The sequence below is a fragment of the Ambystoma mexicanum genome, chromosome 6p, assembly GCF_040938575.1.
Source record: "Ambystoma mexicanum isolate Mex_15411 chromosome 6p, UKY_AmexF1_1, whole genome shotgun sequence".
NCBI classification, from domain to species: Eukaryota; Metazoa; Chordata; class Amphibia; order Caudata; family Ambystomatidae; genus Ambystoma; species Ambystoma mexicanum.
In genome coordinates, this window is record NC_090935.1 from 32015774 (window position 1) to 32037875 (window position 22102).

The following is a 22102-nucleotide window of genomic DNA, read 5'->3' on the forward strand; positions in this document are numbered from 1 at the left end:
GGTGCAATCCAATGAAAGACTCCTTGACAACAGGATGCCCTGACTTGCCACAGCATACCTTCCTTGATACTTATCTATGGGATAGGTGCAATCCAATGAAAGACTCCTTGACTACAGGATGCCCTGACTTGCCACAGCATACCTTCCTTGATACTTATCCATGGGAGAGGTGCAATCCAATGAAAGACTCCTTGACTACAGGATGCCCTGACTTGCCACAGCATACGTTCCTTGATACTTATCCATGGGAGAAGTGCAATCCAATGAAAGACTCCTTGACCACAGGATGCCCTGACATGCTACAGCACACCTTCCTTGATGCTTATCCATGGGAGAAGGGCAATACAATGAAAGACTCCTTGACCACAGGATGCCCTGACATGCTACAGCATACCTTCCTTGATACTTATCCATGGGAGAAGTGCAATCCAATGAAAGACTCCTTGACCACAGGATGCCCTGACTTGCCACAGCATACCTTATTTGATACTTATCCATGGGAGAGGTGCAATCCAATGAAAGACTCCTTGACCACAGGATGCCCTGACATGCCACAGCACACCTTCCTTGATACTTATCCATGGGAGAGGTGCAATCCAATTAAAGACTCCTTGACCACAGGATGCCCTGACTTGCCACAGCATACCTTCCTTGATACCTATCCATGGGAGAGGTGCAATCCAATGAAAGACTCCTTGACAACAGGATGCCCTGACTTGCCACAGCATACCTTCCTTGATACCTATCCATGGGAGAGGTGCAATCCAATGAAAGACTCCTTGACAACAGGATGCCCTGACTTGCCACAGCATACCTTCCTTGATACTTATCTATGGGATAGGTGCAATCCAATGAAAGACTCCTTGACTACAGGATGCCCTGACTTGCCACAGCATACCTTCCTTGATACTTATCCATGGGAGAGGTGCAATCCAATGAAAGACTCCTTGACTACAGGATGCCCTGACTTGCCACAGCATACTTTCCTTGATACTTAACCATGGGAGAAGTGCAATCCAATGAAAGACTCCTTGACCACAGGATGCCCTGACTTGCCACAGCATACGTTCCTTGATACTTATCCATGGGAGAAGTGCAATCCAATGAAAGACTCCTTGACCACAGGATGCCCTGACATGCTACAGCACACCTTCCTTGATGCTTATCCATGGGAGAAGGGCAATACAATGAAAGACTCCTTGACCACAGGATGCCCTGACATGCTACAGCATACCTTCCTTGATACTTATCCATGGGAGAAGTGCAATCCAATGAAAGACTCCTTGACCACAGGATGCCCTGACTTGCCACAGCATACCTTCCTTAATGCTTATCCATGGGAGAGGTGCAATCCAATGAAAGACTCCTTGACCACAGGATGCCCTGACATGCTACAGCACACCTTCCTTGATGCTTATCCATGGGAGAAGTGCAATCCATGAAAGACTCCTTCACCACAGGATGCCCTGACATGCTACAGCATACCTTCCTTGATACTTATCCATGGGAGAAGTGCAATCCAATGAAAGACTCCTTGACCACAGGATTCCCTGACTTGCCACAGCATACCTTCCTTGATACTTATCCATGGGAGAGGTGCAATCCAATGAAAGACTCCTTGACCACAGGATACCCTGACTTGCCACAGCATACCTTCCTTGATACTTATCCATGGGAGAGGTGCAATCCAATGAAAGACTCCTTGACCACAGGATGTCCTGACTTGCCACAGCATACCTTCCTTGATACTTATCCATGGGAGAGGTGCAATCCAATGAAAGACTCCTTGACCACAGGATGTCCTGACTTGCCACAGCATACCTTCCTTGATACTTATCCATGGGAGAGGTGCAATCCAATGAAAGACTCCTTGACTACAGGTTGCCCTGACTTGCCACAGCATACCTTCCTTGATACTTATCCATGGGAGAGGTGCAATCCAATGAAAGACTCCTTAACCACAGGATGCCCTGACATGCTACAGCATACCTTCCTTGATACTTATCCATGGGAGAGGTGCAATCCAATGAAAGACTCCTTGACTACAGGATGCCCTGACTTGCCACAGCATACCTTCCTTGATACTTATCCATGGGAGAGGTGCAATCCAATGAAAGACTCCTTGACTACAGGATGCCCTGACTTGCCACAGCATACCTTCCTTGATACTTATCCATGGGAGAGGTGCAATCCAATGAAAGACTCCTTGACTACAGGATGCCCTGACTTGCCACAGCATACCTTCCTTGATACTTATCCATGGGAGAGGTGCAATCCAATGAAAGACTCCTTGACTACAGGATGCCCTGACTTGCCACAGCATACCTTCCTTGATACTTATCCATGGGAGAAGTGCAATCCAATGAAAGACTCCTTGACCACAGGATGCCCTGACGTGCTACAGCATACCTCTCTTGATACTTATGCATGGGAGAGCTGCAATCCAATGAAAGACTCCTTGACCACAGGATGCCCTGACGTGCCACAGCATACCTTAATTGATACTTATCCATGGGAGAGGTGCAATCCAATGAAAGACTCCTTGACCACAGGATGCCCTGACTTGCCACAGCATACCTTCCTTGATACTTATCCATGGGAGAAGTGCAATCCAATGAAAGACTCCTTGACAACAGGATGCCCTGACTTGCCACAGCATACCTTCCTTGATACTTATCCATGGGAGAGGTGCAATCCAATGAAAGACTCCTTGACCACAGGATGCCCTGACTTGCCACAGCATACCTTCCTTGATACTTATCCATGGGAGAGGTGCAATCCAATGAAAGACTCCTTGACCACAGGATGCCCTGACTTGCCACAGCATACCTTCCTTGATACCTATCCATGGGAGAAGTGCAATCCAATGAAAGACTCCTTGACCACAGGGTGCCCTGACATGCTACAGCATACCTTCCTTGATACTTATCCATGGGAGAAGTGCAATCCAATGAAAGACTCCTTGACCACAGGATGCCCTGACTTGCCACAGCATACCTTCCTTAATGCTTATCCATGGGAGAGGTGCAATCCAATGAAAGACTCCTTGACCACAGGATGCCCTGACATGCTACAGCACACCTTCCTTGATGCTTATCCATGGGAGAAGTGCAATCCATGAAAGACTCCTTCACTACAGGATGCCCTGACATGCTACAGCATACCTTCCTTGATACTTATCCATGGGAGAAGTGCAATCCAATGAAAGACTCCTTGACCACAGGATTCCCTGACTTGCCACAGCATACCTTCCTTGATACTTATCCATGGGAGAGGTGCAATCCAATGAAAGACTCCTTGACCACAGGATACCCTGACTTGCCACAGCATACCTTCCTTGATACTTATCCATGGGAGAGGTGCAATCCAATGAAAGACTCCTTGACCACAGGATGTCCTGACTTGCCACAGCATACCTTCCTTGATACTTATCCATGGGAGAGGTGCAATCCAATGAAAGACTCCTTGACCACAGGTTGCCCTGACTTGCCACAGCATACCTTCCTTGATACTTATCCATGGGAGAGGTGCAATCCAATGAAAGACTCCTTAACCACAGGATGCCCTGACATGCTACAGCATACCTTCCTTGATACTTATCCATGGGAGAGGTGCAATCCAATGAAAGACTCCTTGACTACAGGATGCCCTGACTTGCCAAAGCATACCTTCCTTGATACTTATCCATGGGAGAGGTGCAATCCAATGAAAGACTCCTTGACTACAGGATGCCCTGACTTGCCACAGCATACCTTCCTTGATACTTATCCATGGGAGAGGTGCAATCCAATGAAAGACTCCTTGACTACAGGATGCCCTGACTTGCCACAGCATACCTTCCTTGATACTTATCCATGGGAGAGCTGCAATCCAATGAAAGACTCCTTGACCACAGTATGCCCTGACATGCTACAGCATACCTCTCTTGATACTTATGCATGGGAGAGCTGCAATCCAATGAAAGACTCCTTGACCACAGGATGCCCTGACGTGCCACAGCATACCTTAATTGATACTTATCCATGGGAGAGGTGCAATCCATGATACCTATCCATGGGAGAAGTGCAATCCAATGAAAGACTCCTTGACAACAGGATGCCCTGACTTGCCACACCATACCTTCCTTGATACCTATCCATGGGAGAAGTGCAATCCAATGAAAGACTCCTTGACAACAGGATGCCCTGACTTGCCACACCATACCTTCCTTGATACCTATCCATGGGAGAGGTGCAATCCAATGAAAGACTCCTTGACCACAGGATGCCCTGACTTGCCACACCATACCTTCCTTGATACTTATCCATGGGAGAAGTGCAATCCAATGAAAGACTCCTTGACCACAGGATGCCCTGACATGCTACAGCATACCTCCCTTGATACTTATCCATGGGAGACGTGCAATCCAATGAAAGACTCCTTGACCACAGGATGCCCTGACTTGCCACAGCATACCTTCCTTGATACTTATCCATGGGAGAGGTGCAATCCAATGAAAGACTCCTTGACCACAGGATGCCCTGACTTGCCACAGCATACCTTCCTTGATACTTATCCGTGGGAGAGGTGCAATCCAATGAAAGACTCCTTGACAACAGGATGCCCTGACTTGCCACAGCATACCTTCCTTGATACTTATCCGTGGGAGAAGTGCAATCCAAAGAAAGACTCCTTAACCACAGGATCCCCTGACATGCCACAGCATACCTTCCTTGATACTTATCCGTGGGAGAAGTACAATCCAATGAAAGACTCCTTGAACACAGGATGCCCTGACATGCCACAGCATACCTTCCTTGATACTTATCCATGGGAGAAGTGCAATCCAATGAAAGACTCCTTGACCACAGGATGCCCTGACTTGCCACAGCATACCTTCCTTGATACTTATCCATGGGAGAGGTGCAATCCAATGAAAGTCTCCTTGACCACAGGATGCCCTGACTTGCCACAGCATACCTTCCTTGATACTTATCCATGGGAGAGGTGCAATCAAATGAAAGACTCCTTGACCACAGGATGCCCTGACTTGCCACAGCATACCTTCCTTGATACTTATCCATGGGAGAAGTGCAATCCAATGAAAGACTCCTTGACCACAGGATGCCCTGATTTGCCACAGCATACCTTCCTTGATACTTATCCATGGGAGAAGTGCAATCCAATGAAAGACTCCTTGACCACAGGATGCCCTGATTTGCCACAGCATACCTTCCTTGATACTTATCCATGGGAGAAGTGCAATCCAATGAAAGACTCCTTGACCACAGGATGCCCTGACTTGCCACAGCATACCTTCCTTGATACCTATCCATGGGAGAAGTGCAATCCAATGAAAGACTCCTTGACCACAGGATGCCCTGACTTGCCACAGCATACCTTCCTTGATACTTATCCATGGGAGAGGTGCAATCCAATGAAAGACTCCTTGACTACAGGATGCCCTGACTTGCCACAGCATACCTTCCTTGATACCTATCCATGGGAGAGGTGCAATCCAATGAAAGACTCAATGACCACAGGATGCCCTGACTTGCCACAGCATACCTTCCTTGATACTTATCCATGGGAGAGGTGCAATCCAATGAAAGACTCCTTGACCACAGGATGCCCTGACATGCCACAGCACACCTTCCTTGATACTTATCCATGGGAGAGGTGCAATCCAATGAAAGACTCCTTGACCACAGGATGCCCTGACTTGCCACAGCATACCTTCCTTGATACTTATCCATGGGAGAGGTGCAATCCAATGAAAGACTCCTTGACCACAGGATGCCCTGACTTGCCACAGCATACCTTTCTTGATACTTATCCATGGGAGAGGTGCAATCCAATGAAAGACTCCTTGACCACAGGATGCCCTGACTTGCCACAGCACAATTTCCTTAATACTTAACCATGGGAGAGGTGCAATCCAATGAAAGACTCCTTGACTACTACTGGATGCCCTGACATGCCACCGCATACCTTCCTTGATACTTATCCATGGAAGAAGTGCAATCCAATGAAAGACTCCTTGACCACAGGATGCTCTGACTTGCCACAGCACACCTTCCTTGATACTTATCCATGGGAGAAGTGCAATCCAATGAAAGACTCCTTGACCACAGGATGCTCTGACTTGCCACAGCATACCTTCCTTGATACTTATCCATGGGAGAAGTGCAATCCAATGAAAGACTCCTTGACCACAGGATGCCCTGACTTGCCACAGCATACCTTCCTTGATACTTATCCATGGGAGAAGTGCAATCCAATGAAAGACTCCTTGACCACAGGATGCCCTGACATGCTACAGCATACCTCCCTTGATGCTTATCCATGGGAGAAGTGCAATCCAATGAAAGACCCCTTGACCACACGATGCCCTGACTTGCCACAGCATACCTTCCTTGATACTTATCCATGGGAGAGGTGCAATCCAATGAAAGACTCCTTGACCACAGGATGCCCTGACTTGCCACAGCATACCTTCCTTGATACTTATCCATGGGAGAAGTGCAATCCAATGAAAGACTCCTTGACTACAGGATGCCCTGACTTGCCACAGCATACCTTCCTTGATACTTATCCATGGGAGAGGTGCAATCCAATGAAAGACTCCTTGACCACAGGATGCCCTGACTTGCCACAGCATACCTTCCTTGATACTTATCCATGGGAGAAGTGCAATCCAATGAAAGACTCCTTAACCACAGGATGCCCTGACATGCCACAGCATACCTTCCTTGATACTTATCCATGGGAGAGGTGCAATCCAATGAAAGACTCCTTGACTACAGGATGCCCTGACTTGCCACAGCATACCTTCCTTGATACTTATCCATGGGAGAGGTGCAATCCAATGAAAGACTCCTTGACTACAGGATGCCCTGACTTGCCACAGCATACCTTCCTTGATACTTATCCATGGGAGAGGTGCAATCCAATGAAAGACTCCTTGACTACAGGATGCCCTGACTTGCCACAGCATACCTTCCTTGATACTTATCCATGGGAGAAGTACAATCCAATGAAAGACTCCTTGACCACAGGATGCCCTGACATGCCACAGCATACCTTCCTTGATACTTATCCATGGGAGAAGTGCAATCCAATGAAAGACGCCTTGACCACAGGATGCCCTGACTTGCCACAGCATACCTTCCTTGATACTTATCCATGGGAGAGGTGCAATCCAATGAAAGTCTCCTTGACCACAGGATGCCCTGACTTGCCACAGCATACCTTCCTTGATACTTATCCGTGGGAGAAGTGCAATCCAAAGAAAGACTCCTTAACCACAGGATCCCCTGACATGCCACAGCATACCTTCCTTGATACTTATCCGTGGGAGAGGTGCAATCCAATGAAAGACTCCTTGACTACAGGATGCCCTGACTTGCCACAGCATATCTTCCTTGATACTTATCCATGGGAGAGGTGCAATCCAATGAAAGACTCCTTGACTACAGGATGCCCTGACTTGCCACAGCATACCTTCCTTGATACCTATCCATGGGAGAGGTGCAATCCAATGAAAGACTCCTTGACTACAGGATGCCCTGACTTGCCACAACATACCTTCCTTGATACTTATCCATGGGAGAAGTGCAATCCAATGAAAGACTCCTTGACCACAGGATGCCCCGACTTGCCACAGCATACCTTCCTTGATACTTATCCATGGGAGAGGTGCAATCCAATGAAAGACTCCTTGACCACAGGATGCCCTGACTTGCCACAGCATACCTTCCTTGATACTTATCCATGGGAGAGGTGCAATCCAATGAAAGACTCCTTGACCACAGGATGCCCTGACTTGCCACAGCATACCTTCCTTGATACTTATCCATGGGAGAGGTGCAATCCAATGAAAGACTCCTTGACCACTGGATGCCCTGACATGCCACAGCATACCTTCCTTGATACTTATCCATGGGAGAGGTGCAATCCAATGAAAGACTCCTTGACTACAGCATGCCCTGACTTGCCACAGCATACCTTCCTTGATACTTATCCATGGGAGAGGTGCAATCCAATGAAAGACTCCTTGACCACAGGATGCCCTGACTTGCCACAGCATACTTTTCTTGATACTTATCCATGGGAGAGGTGCAATCCAATGAAAGACTCCTTGACCACAGGATGCCCTGACTTGCCACAGCATACCTTCCTTGATACTTATCTATGGGAGAGGTGCAATCCAATGAAAGACTCCTTGACTACAGGATGCCCTGACTTGCCACAGCATACCTTCCTTGATACTTATCCATGGGAGAGGTGCAATCCAATGAAAGACTCCTTGACTACAGGATGCCCTGACTTGCCACAGCATACCTTCCTTGATACTTAACCATGGGAGAAGTGCAATCCAATGAAAGACTCCTTGACCACAGGATGCCCTGACTTGCCACAGCATACGTTCCTTGATACTTATCCATGGGAGAAGTGCAATCCAATGAAAGACTCCTTGACCACAGGATGCCCTGACATGCTACAGCACACCTTCCTTGATGCTTATCCATGGGAGAAGTGCAATACAATGAAAGACTCCTTGACCACAGGATGCCCTGACATGCTACAGCACACCTTCCTTGATACTTATCCATGGGAGAAGTGCAATCCAATGAAAGACTCCTTGACCACAGGATGCCCTGACTTGCCACAGCATACCTTCCTTAATGCTTATCCATGGGAGAGGTGCAATCCAATGAAAGACTCCTTGACCACAGGATGCCCTGACATGCTACAGCACACCTTCCTTGATGCTTATCCATGGGAGAAGTGCAATCCATGAAAGACTCCTTGACCACAGGATGCCCTGACATGCTACAGCATACCTTCCTTGATACTTATCCATGGGAGAAGTGCAATCCAATGAAAGACTCCTTGACCACAGGATGCCCTGACTTGCCACAGCATACCTTCCTTGATACTTATCCATGGGAGAGGTGCAATCCAATGAAAGACTCCTTGACCACAGGATACCCTGACTTGCCACAGCATACCTTCCTTGATACTTATCCATGGGAGAGGTGCAATCCAATGAAAGACTCCTTGACCACAGGATGTCCTGACTTGCCACAGCATACCTTCCTTGATACTTATCCATGGGAGAGGTGCAATCCAATGAAAGACTCCTTGACCACAGGATGTCCTGACTTGCCACAGCATACCTTCCTTGATGCTTATCCATGGGAGAGGTGCAATCCAATGAAAGACTCCTTGACCACAGGTTGCCCTGACTTGCCACAGCATACCTTCCTTGATACTTATCCATGGGAGAGGTGCAATCCAATGAAAGACTCCTTAACCACAGGATGCCCTGACATGCTACAGCATACCTTCCTTGATACTTATCCATGGGAGAGGTGCAATCCAATGAAAGACTCCTTGACTACAGGATGCCCTGACTTGCCACAGCATACCTTCCTTGATACTTATCCATGGGAGAGGTGCAATCCAATGAAAGACTCCTTGACTACAGGATGCCCTGACTTGCCACAGCATACCTTCCTTGATACTTATCCATGGGAGAAGTGCAATCCAATGAAAGACTCCTTGACCACAGGATGCCCTGACTTGCCACAGCATACCTTCCTTGATACCTGTCCATGGGAGAAGTGCAATCCAATGAAAGACTCCTTGACCACAGGATGCCCTGACTTGCCACATCATACCTTCCTTGATACTTATCCATGGGAGAGGTGCAATCCAATGAAAGACTCCTTGACTACAGGATGCCCTGACTTGCCACAGCATACCTTCCTTGATACCTATCCATTGGAGAGGTGCAATCCAATGAAAGACTCCTTGACCACAGGATGCCCTGACTTGCCACAGCATACCTTCCTTGATACTTATCCATGGGAGAGGTGCAATCCAATGAAAGACTCCTTGACCACAGGATGCCCTGACTTGCCACAGCATACCTTCCTTGATGCTTATCCATGGGAGAGGTGCAATCCAATGAAAGACTCCTTGACCACAGGATGCCCTGACTTGCCACAGCATACCTTCCTTGATACTTATCCATGGGAGAGGTGCAATCCAATTAAAGACTTCTTGACCACAGGATGCCCTGGCTTTCCACAGCACAATTTCCTTAATACTTATCCATGGGAGAGGTGCAATCCAATGAAAGACTCCTTGACCACAGGATGCCCTGACTTGCCACAGCATACCTTCCTTGATACTTATCCATGGGAGAAGTGCAATCCAATGAAAGACTCCTTGACCACAGGATGCCCTGAATTGCCACAGCATACCTTCCTTGATACCTATCCATGGGAGAAGTGCAATCCAATGAAAGACTCCTTGACAACAGGATGCCCTGACTTGCCACAGCATACCTTCCTTGATACGTATCCATGGGAGAAGTGCAATCCAATGAAAGACTCCTTGACTACAGGATGCCCTGACTTGCCACAGCATACCTTCCTTGATACGTATCCATGGGAGAAGTGCAATCCAATGAAAGACTCCTTGACCACAGGATGCCCTGACTTGCCACAGCATACCTTCCTTGATACTTATCCATGGGAGAAGTGCAATCCAATGAAAGACTCCTTGACCACAGGATGCCCTGAATTGCCACAGCATACCTTCCTTGATACCTATCCATGGGAGAAGTGCAATCCAATGAAAGACTCCTTGACAATAGGATGCCCTGACTTGCCACAGCATACCTTCCTTGATACGTATCCATGGGAGAAGTGCAATCCAATGAAAGACTCCTTGACTACAGGATGCCCTGACTTGCCACAGCATACCTTCCTTGATACTTATCCATGGGAGAGGTGCAATCCAATGAAAGACTCCTTGACCACAGGATGCCCTGTCTTGCCACAGCATACCTTCCTTGATACTTATCCATGGGAGAGGTGCAATCCAATGAAAGACTCCTTGACCACAGGATGCCCTGACTTGCCACAGCATACCTTTCTTGATACATACCTTCCTTGATACTTATCCATGGGAGAGGTGCAATCCAATGAAAGACTCCTTGACCACAGGATGCCCTGACTTGCCACAGCATACCTTCCTTGATACTTATCCATGGGAGAGGTGCAATCCAATGAAAGACTCCTTGACCACAGGATGCCCTGACTTGCCACAGCATACTTTTCTTGATACTTATCCATGGGAGAGGTGCAATCCAATGAAAGACTCCTTGACCACAGGATGCCCTGACTTGCCACAGCATACCTTCCTTGATACTTATCTATGGGAGAGGTGAAATCCAATGAAAGACTCCTTGACTACAGGATGCCCTGACTTGCCACAGCATACCTTCCTTGATACTTATCCATGGGAGAGGTGCAATCCAATGAAAGACTCCTTGACTACAGGATGCCCTGACTTGCCACAGCATACCTTCCTTGATACTTAACCATGGGAGAAGTGCAATCCAATGAAAGACTCCTTGACCACAGGATGCCCTGACTTGCCACAGCATACGTTCCTTGATACTTATCCATGGGAGAAGTGCAATCCAATGAAAGACTCCTTGACCACAGGATGCCCTGACATGCTACAGCGCACCTTCCTTGATGCTTATCCATGGGAGAAGTGCAATACAATGAAAGACTCCTTGACCACAGGATGCCCTGACATGCTACAGCACACCTTCCTTGATACTTATCCATGGGAGAAGTGCAATCCAATGAAAGACTCCTTGACCACAGGATGCCCTGACTTGCCACAGCATACCTTCCTTGATGCTTATCCATGGGAGAGGTGCAATCCAATGAAAGACTCCTTGACCACAGGATGCCCTGACATGCTACAGCACACCTTCCTTGATGCTTATCCATGGGAGAAGTGCAATCCATGAAAGACTCCTTGACCACAGGATGCCCTGACATGCTACAGCATACCTTCCTTGATACTTATCCATGGGAGAAGTGCAATCCAATGAAAGACTCCTTGACCACAGGATGCCCTGACTTGCCACAGCATACCTTCCTTGATACTTATCCATGGGAGAGGTGCAATCCAATGAAAGACTCCTTGACCACAGGATACCCTGACTTGCCACAGCATACCTTCCTTGATACTTATCCATGGGAGAGGTGCAATCCAATGAAAGACTACTTGACCACAGGATGTCCTGACTTGCCACAGCATACCTTCCTTGATACTTATCCATGGGAGAGGTGCAATCCAATGAAAGACTCCTTGACCACAGGATGTCCTGACTTGCCACAGCATACCTTCCTTGATACTTATCCATGGGAGAGGTGCAATCCAATGAAAGACTCCTTGACCACAGGTTGCCCTGACTTGCCACAGCATACCTTCCTTGATACTTATCCATGGGAGAGGTGCAATCCAATGAAAGACTCCTTAACCACAGGATGCCCTGACATGCTACAGCATACCTTCCTTGATACTTATCCATGGGAGAGGTGCAATCCAATGAAAGACTCCTTGACTACAGGATGCCCTGACTTGCCAAAGCATACCTTCCTTGATACTTATCCATGGGAGAGGTGCAATCCAATGAAAGACTACTTGACTACAGGATGCCCTGACTTGCCACAGCATACCTTCCTTGATACTTATCCATGGGAGAAGTGCAATCCAATGAAAGACTCCTTGACCACAGGATGCCCCGACTTGCCACAGCATACCTTCTTTGATACCTGTCCATGGGAGAAGTGCAATCCAATGAAAGACTACTTGACCACAGGATGCCCTGACTTGCCACAGCATACCTTCCTTGATACTTATCCATGGGAGAGGTGCAATCCAATTAAAGACTCCTTGACTACAGGATGCCCTGACTTGCCACAGCATACCTTCCTTGATACCTATCCATTGGAGAGGTGCAATCCAATGAAAGACTCATTGACCACAGGATGCCCTGACTTGCCACAGCATACCTTCCTTAATACTTATCCATGGGAGAGGTGCAATCCAATGAAAGACTCCTTGACCACAGGATGCCCTGACTTGCCACAGCATACCTTCCTTGATACTTATCCATGGGAGAGGTGCAATCCAATGAAAGACTCCTTGACCACAGGATGCCCCGACTTGCCACAGCATACCTTCCTTGATACTTATCTGTGGGAGAGGTGCAATCCAATGAAAGACTCCTTGACCACAGGATGCCCTGACTTGCCACAGCATACCTTCCTTGATACTTATCCATGGGAGAGGTGCAATCCAATGAAGGACTCCTTGACCACAGGATGCCCTGACTTGCCACAGCATACCTTTCTTGATACTTATCCATGGGAGAGGTGCAATCCAATGAAAGACTCCTTGACCACAGGATGCCCTGACTTGCCACAGCATACCTTCCTTGATACTTATCCATGGGAGAAGTGCAATCCAATGAAAGACTCCTTGACTACTACTGGATGCCCTGACTTGCCACAGCATACCTTCCTTGATACTTATCCATGGGAGAAGTGCAATCCAATGAAAGACCCCTTGACAACAGGATGCCCTGACCTGCCACAGCATACCTTATTTGATGCTTATCCATGGGAGAGGTGCAATCCAATGAAAGACTCCTTGACCACAGGATGCCCTGACTTGCCACAGCATACCTTACTTGATGCTTATCCATGGGAGAAGTGCAATCCAATGAAAGACTCCTTGACAACAGGATGCCCTGACTTGCCACAGCATACCTTCCTTGATACTTATCCATGGGAAAGGTGCAATCCAATGAAAGACTCCTTGACCACAGGATGCCCTGACATGCCACAGCATACCTTCCTTGATACTTATCCATGGGAGAAGTGCAATCCATGAAAGACCCCTTGACCACAGGATGCCCTGACTTGCCACAGCACACCTTCCTTGATACTTATCCATGGGAGAGGTGCAATCCAATTAAAGACTTCTTGACCACAGGATGCCCTGACTTGCCACAGCATACCTTCCTTGATACTTATCCATGGGAGAAGTGTAATCCAATGAAAGACTCCTTGACCACAGGATGCCCTGACTTGCCACAGCATACCTTCCTTGATACTTATCCATGGGAGAAGTGTAATCCAATGAAAGACTCCTTGACCACAGGATGCCCTGACATGCCACAGCATACCTTCCTTGATACCTATCCATGGGAGAAGTGCAATCCAATGAATGACTCCTTGACAACAGGATGCCCTGACTTGCCACAGCATACCTTCCTTGATACTTATCCATGGGAGAGGTGCAATCCAATGAAAGACTCCTTGACCACAGGATGCCCTGACTTGCCACAGCATACCTTCCTTGATACTTATCCATGGGAGAAGTGCAATCCAATGAAAGACTCCTTAACCACAGGATGCCCTGACATGCCACAGCATACCTTCCTTGATACTTATCCATGGGAGAGGTGGAATCCAATGAAAGACTCCTTGACTACAGGATGCCCTGACTTGCCACAGCATACCTTCCTTGATACTTATCCATGGGAGAGGTGCAATCCAATGAAAGACTCCTTGACTACAGGATGCCCTGACTTGCCACAGCATACCTTCCTTGATACTTATCCATGGGAGAAGTACAATCCAATGAAAGACTCCTTGACCACAGGCTGCCCTGACATGCCACAGCATACCTTCCTTGATACTTATCCATGGGAGAAGTGCAATCCAATGAAAGACGCCTTGACCACAGGATGCCCTGACTTGCCACAGTATACCTTCCTTGATACTTATCCATGGGAGAGGTGCAATCCAATGAAAGTCTCCTTGACCACAGGATGCCCTGACTTGCCACAGCATACCTTCCTTGATACTTATCCATGGGAGAGGTGCAATCAAATGAAAGACTCCTTGACCACAGGATGCCCTGACTTGCCACAGCATACCTTCCTTGATACTTATCCATGGGAGAAGTGCAATCCAATGAAAGACTCCTTGACCACAGGATGCCCTGATTTGCCACAGCATACCTTCCTTGATACTTATCCATGGGAGAAGTGCAATCCAATGAAAGACTCCTTGACCACAGGATGCCCTGACTTGCCACAGCATACCTTCCTGGATACCTATCCATGGGAGAAGTGCAATCCAATGAAAGACTCCTTGACAACAGGATGCCCTGACTTGCCACAGCATACCTTCCTTGATACTTATCCATGGGAGAGGTGGAATCCAATGAAAGACTCCTTGACTACAGGATGCCCTGACTTGCCACAGCATACCTTCCTTGATACCTATCCATTGGAGAGGTGCAATCCAATGAAAGACTCCTTGACCACAGGATGCCCTGACTTGCCACAGCATACCTTCCTTGATACTTATCCATGGGAGAGGTGCAATCCAATGACAGACTCCTTGACCACAGGATGCCCTGACTTGCCACAGCATACCTTCCTTGATGCTTATCCATGGGAGAGGTGCAATCCAATGAAAGACTCCTTGACCACAGGATGCCCTGACATGCTACAGCACACCTTCCTTGATGCTTATCCATGGGAGAAGTGCAATCCATGAAAGACTCCTTGACCACAGGATGCCCTGACATGCTACAGCAAACCTTCCTTGATACTTATCCATGGGAGAAGTGCAATCCAATGAAAGACTCCTTGACCACAGGATGCCCTGACTTGCCACAGCATACCTTATCTGATACTTATCCATGGAAGAAGTGCAATCCAATGAAAGACTCCTTAACCACAGGATGTCCTGACTTGCCACAGCATACCTTCCTTGATACTTATCCATGGGAGAAGTGCAATCCAATGAAAGACTCCTTGACCACAGGATGCCCTGACTTGCCACAGCATACCTTCCTTGATACTTATCCATGGGAGAAGTGAAATCCAATGAAAGACTCCTTGACCACAGGATGCCCTGACTTGCCACAGCATACCTTCCTTGATACCTATCCATGGGAGAAGTGCAATCCAATGAAAGACTCCTTGACTACAGGATGCCCTGACTTGCCACAGCATACCTTCCTTGATACTTATCCATGGGAGAAGTGCAATCCAATGAAAGACTCCTTGACCACAGGATGCCCTGACGTGCTACAGCATACCTCTCTTGATACTTATCCATGGGAGAAGTGCAATCCAATGAAAGACTCCTTGACCACAGGATGCCCTGACTTGCCACAGCATACCTTTCTTTATACTTATCCATGGGAGAGGTGCAATCCAATGAAAGACTCCTTGACCACAGGATGCCCTGACTTGCCACAGCATACCTTCCTTGATACTTATCTATGGGAGAGGTGCAATCCAATGAAAGACTCCTTGACTAAAGGATGCCCTGACTTGCCACAGCATACCTTCCTTGATACTTATCCATGGGAGAGGTGCAATCCAATGAAAGAGTCCTTGACTACAGGATGCCCTGACTGGGAGAAGTGCAATACAATGAAAGACTCCTTGACCACAGGATGCCCTGACATGCTACAGCACACCTTCCTTGATACTTATCCATGGGAGAAGTGCAATCCAATGAAAGACTCCTTGACCACAGGATGCCCTGACTTGCCACATCATACCTTCCTTAATGCTTATCCATGGGAGAGGTGCAATCCAATGAAAGACTCCTTGACCACAGGATGCCCTGACATGCTACAGCACACCTTCCTTGATGCTTATCCATGGGAGAAGTGCAATCCATGAAAGACTCCTTGACTACAGGATGCCCTGACTTGCCACAGCATACCTTCCTTGATACGTATCCATGGGAGAGGTGCAATCCAATGAAAGACTGCTTGACTACAGGATGCCCTGACTTGCCACAGCATACCTTCCTTGATACTTATCCATGGGAGAGGTGCAATCCAATGAAAGACTCCTTGACCACAGGATGCCCTGACTTGCCACAGCATACCTTCCTTGATACCTATCCATGGGAGAAGTGCAATCCAATGAAAGACTCCTTGACAACAGGATGCCCTGACTTGCCACACCATACCTTCCTTGATACCTATCCATGGGAGAGGTGCAATCCAATGAAAGACTCCTTGACAACAGGATGCCCTGACTTGCCACAGCATACCTTCCTTGATACTTATCCATGGGAGAGGTGCAATCCAATGAAAGACTCCTTGACTACAGGATGCCCTGACTTGCCACAGCACACCTTCCTTGATACTTATCCATGGGAGAGGTGCAATCCAATGAAAGACTCCTTGACAACAGGATGCCCTGACTTGCCACAGCATACCTTCCTTGATACTTATCCATGGGAGAGGTGGAATCCAATGAAAGACTCCTTGACTATAGGATGCCCTGACTTGCCACAGCATACCTTCCTTGATACCTATCCATTGGAGAGGTGCAATCCAAAGAAAGACTCCTTGACCACAGGATGCCCTGACTTGCCACAGCATACCTTCCTTGATACTTATCCATGGGAGAGGTGCAATCCAATGACAGACTCCTTGACCACAGGATGCCCTGACTTGCCACAGCATACCTTCCTTGATACTTATCCATGGGAGAGGTGCAATCCAATGAAAGACTCCTTGACCACAGGATGCCCTGACTTGCCACAGCACACCTTCCTTGATACTTATCCATGGGAGAGGTGCAATCCAATGAAAGACTCCTTGACTACAGGATGCCCTGACTTGCCACAGCATACCTTCCTTGATACTTATCCATGGGAGAAGTGCAATCCAATGAAAGACTCCTTGACCACAGGATGCCCTGACTTGCCACAGCATACCTTCCTTGATACTTATCCATGGGAGAGGTGCAATCCAATGAAAGACTCCTTGACCACAGGATGCCCTGACTTGCCACAGCATACCTTCTTTTATACCTATCCAGGGGAGAAGTGCAATCCAATGAAAGACTCCTTGACAACAGGATGCCCTGACTTGCCACAGCATACCTTCCTTAATACTTATCCATGGGAGAGGTGCAATTCAATGAAAGACTCCTTGACCACAGGATGCCCTGACTTGCCACAGCATACCTTCCTTTATACCTATCCAGGGGAGAAGTGCAATCCAATGAAAGACTCCTTGACAACAGGATGCCCTGACTTGCCACAGCATACCTTCCTTGATACTTATCCATGGGAGAAGTGCAATCCAATGAAAGACTCCTTGACCACAGGATGCCCTGACTTGCCACAGCATACCTTCCTTGATACTTATCCATGGGAGAAGTGCAATCCAATGAAAGACTCCTTGACCACAGCATGCCCTGACTTGCCACAGCATACCTTCCTTGATACTTATCCATGGGAGAGGTGCAATCCAATGAAAGACTCCTTGACCACAGGATGCCCTGACTTGCCACAGCATACCTTCCTTGATACTTATCCATGGGAGAAGTGCAATCCAATGAAAGACTCCTTGACCACAGGATGCCCTGACATGCTACAGCATACCTCCCTTGATACTTATCCATGGGAGACGTGCAATCCAATGAAAGACTCCTTGACCACAGGATGCCCTGACTTGCCACAGCATACCTTCCTTGATACTTATCCATGGGAGAGGTGCAATCCAATGAAAGACTCCTTGACCACAGGATGCCCTGACTTGCCACAGCATACCTTCCTTGATACTTATCCATGGGAGAGGTGCAATCCAATGAAAGACTCCTTGACAACAGGATGCCCTGACTTGCCACAGCATACCTTCATTGATACTTATCCATGGGAGAAGTGCAATCCAAAGAAAGACTCCTTAACCACAGGATCCCCTGACATGCCACAGCATACCTTCCTTGATACTTATCCGTGGGAGAGGTGCAATCCAATTAAAGACTCCTTGACTACAGGATGCCCTGACTTGCCACAGCATACCTTCCTTGATACTTATCCATGGGAGAGGTGCAATCCAATGAAAGACTCCTTGACTACAGGATGCCCTGCTTGCCACAGCATACCTTCCTTGATACTTATCCATGGGAGAGGTGCAATCCAATGAAAGACTCCTTGACTACAGGATGCCCTGACTTGCCACAGCATACCTTCCTTGATACTTATCCATGGGAGAAGTACAATCCAATGAAAGACTCCTTGACCACAGGATGCCCTGACATGCCACAGCATACCTTCCTTGATACTTATCCATGGGAGAAGTACAATCCAATGAAAGACTCCTTGACCACAGGATGCCCTGACATGCCACAGCATACCTTCCTTGATACTTATCCATGGGAGAAGTGCAATCCAATGAAAGACGCCTTGACCACAGGATGCCCTGACTTGCCACAGCATACCTTCCTTGATACTTATCCATGGGAGAGGTGCAATCCAATGAAAGTCTCCTTGACCACAGGATGCCCTGACTTGCCACAGCATACCTTCCTTGATACTTATCCATGGGAGAGGTGCAATCAAATGAAAGACTCCTTGACCACAGGATGCCCTGACTTGCCACAGCATACCTTCCTTGATACTTATCCATGGGAGAAGTGCAATCCAATGAAAGACTCCTTGACCACAGGATGCCCTGATTTGCCACAACATACCTTCCTTGATACTTATCCATGGGAGAAGTGCAATCCAATGAAAGACTCCTTGACCACAGGATGCCCTGACTTGCCACAGCATACCTTCCTGGATACCTATCCATGGGAGAAGTGCAATCCAATGAAAGACTCCTTGACAACAGGATGCCCTGACTTGCCACAGCATACCTTCCTTGATACTTATCCATGGGAGAGGTGGAATCCAATGAAAGACTCCTTGACTACAGGATGCCCTGACTTGCCACAGCATACCTTCCTTGATACCTATCCATTGGAGAGGTGCAATCCAATGAAAGACTCCTTGACCACAGGATGCCCTGACTTGCCACAGCATACCTTCCTTGATACTTATCCATGGGAGAGGTGCAATCCAATGACAGACTCCTTGACCACAGGATGCCCTGACTTGCCACAGCATACCTTCCTTGATACTTATCCATGGGAGAGGTGCAATCCAATGAAAGACTCCTTGACCACAGGATGCCCTGACTTGCCACAGCATACCTTTCTTGATACTTATCCATGGGAGAGGTGCAATCCAATGAAAGACTCCTTGACCACAGGATGCCCTGACTTGCCACAGCACACCTTCCTTAATACTTAACCATAAAAGAAGTGCAATCCAATGAAAGACTCCTTGACTACTACAGGATGCCCTGACTTGCCACAGCATACCTTCCTTGATACTTATCCATGGGAGAAGTGCAATCCAATGAAAGACTCCTTGACCACAGGATGCCCTGACTTGCCACAGCATACCTTCCTTGATACTTATCCATGGGAGAAGTGCAATCCAATGAAAGACTCCTTGACCACAGGATGCCCTGACTTGCCACAGCATACCTTCCTTGATACCTATCCATGGGAGAAGTGCAATCCAATGAAAGACTCCTTGACAACAGGATGCCCTGACTTGCCACAGCATACCTTCCTTGATACGTATCCATGGGAGAGGTGCAATCCAATGAAAGACTGCTTGACTACAGGATGCCCTGACTTGCCACAGCATACCTTCCTTGATACTTATCCATGGGAGAGGTGCAATCCAATGAAAGACTCCTTGACCACAGGATGCCCTGACTTGCCACAGCATACCTTCCTTGATACTTATCCATGGGAGAAGTGCAATCCAATGAAAGACTCCTTGACAACAGGATGCCCTGACTTGCCACAGCATACCTTCCTTGATACGTATCCATGGGAGAGGTGCAATCCAATGAAAGACTGCTTGACTACAGGATGCCCTGACTTGCCACAGCATACCTTCCTTGATACTTATCCATGGGAGAGGTGCAATCCAATGAAAGACTCCTTGACCACAGGATGCCTTGACTTGCCACAGCATACCTTCCTTGATACTTATCCATGGGAGAGGTGCAATCTAATTAAAGACTCCTTGACTACAGGATTCCCTGACTTGCCACAGCATACCTTCCTTGATACTTATCCATGGGAGAGGTGCAATCCAATGAAAGACTCCTTGACAACAGGATGCCCTGACTTGCCACAGCATACCTTCCTTGATACTTATCCATGGGAGAAGTGCAATCCAATGAAAGACTCCTTGACCACAGGATGCCCTGACTTGCCACAGCATACCTTCCTTGATACCTATCCATGGGAGAAGTGCAATCCAATGAAAGACTCCTTGACAACAGGATGCCCTGACTTGCCACAGCATACCTTCCTTGATACGTATCCATGGGAGAGGTGCAATCCAATGAAAGACTGCTTGACTACAGGATGCCCTGACTTGCCACAGCATACCTTCCTTGATACTTATCCATGGGAGAGGTGCAATCCAATGAAAGACTCCTTGACCACAGGATGCCCTGACTTGCCACAGCATACCTTCCTTGATACTTATCCATGGGAGAAGTGCAATCCAATGAAAGACTCCTTGACAACAGGATGCCCTGACTTGCCACAGCATACCTTCCTTGATACGTATCCATGGGAGAGGTGCAATCCAATGAAAGACTGCTTGACTACAGGATGCCCTGACTTGCCACAGCATACCTTCCTTGATACTTATCCATGGGAGAGGTGCAATCCAATGAAAGACTCCTTGACCACAGGATGCCCTGACTTGCCACAGCATACCTTCCTTGATACTTATCCATGGGAGAGGTGCAATCCAATGAAAGACTCCTTGACTACAGGATTCCCTGACTTGCCACAGCATACCTTCCTTGATACTTATCCATGGGAGAGGTGCAATCCAATGAAAGACTCCTTGACAACAGGATGCCCTGACTTGCCACAGCATACCTTCCTTGATGCTTATCCATGGGAGAGGTGCAATCCAATGAAAGACTCCTTGACCACAGGATGCCCTGACATGCTACAGCACACCTTCCTTGATGCTTATCCATGGGAGAAGTGCAATCCATGAAAGACTCCTTGACCACAGGATGCCCTGACTTGCCACAGCATACCTTCCTTGATACTTATCCATGGGAGAAGTGCAATCCAATGAAAGACTCCTTGACCACAGGATGTCCTGACTTGCCACAGCATACCTTCCTTGATACTTATCCATGGGAGAGGTGCAATCCAATGAAAGACTCGTTGACCACAGGATACCCTGACTTGCCACAGCATACCTTCCTTGATACTTATCCATGGGAGAGGTGCAATCCAATGAAAGACTCCTTGACCACAGGATGTCCTGACTTGCCACAGCATATCTTCCTTGATACTTATCCATGG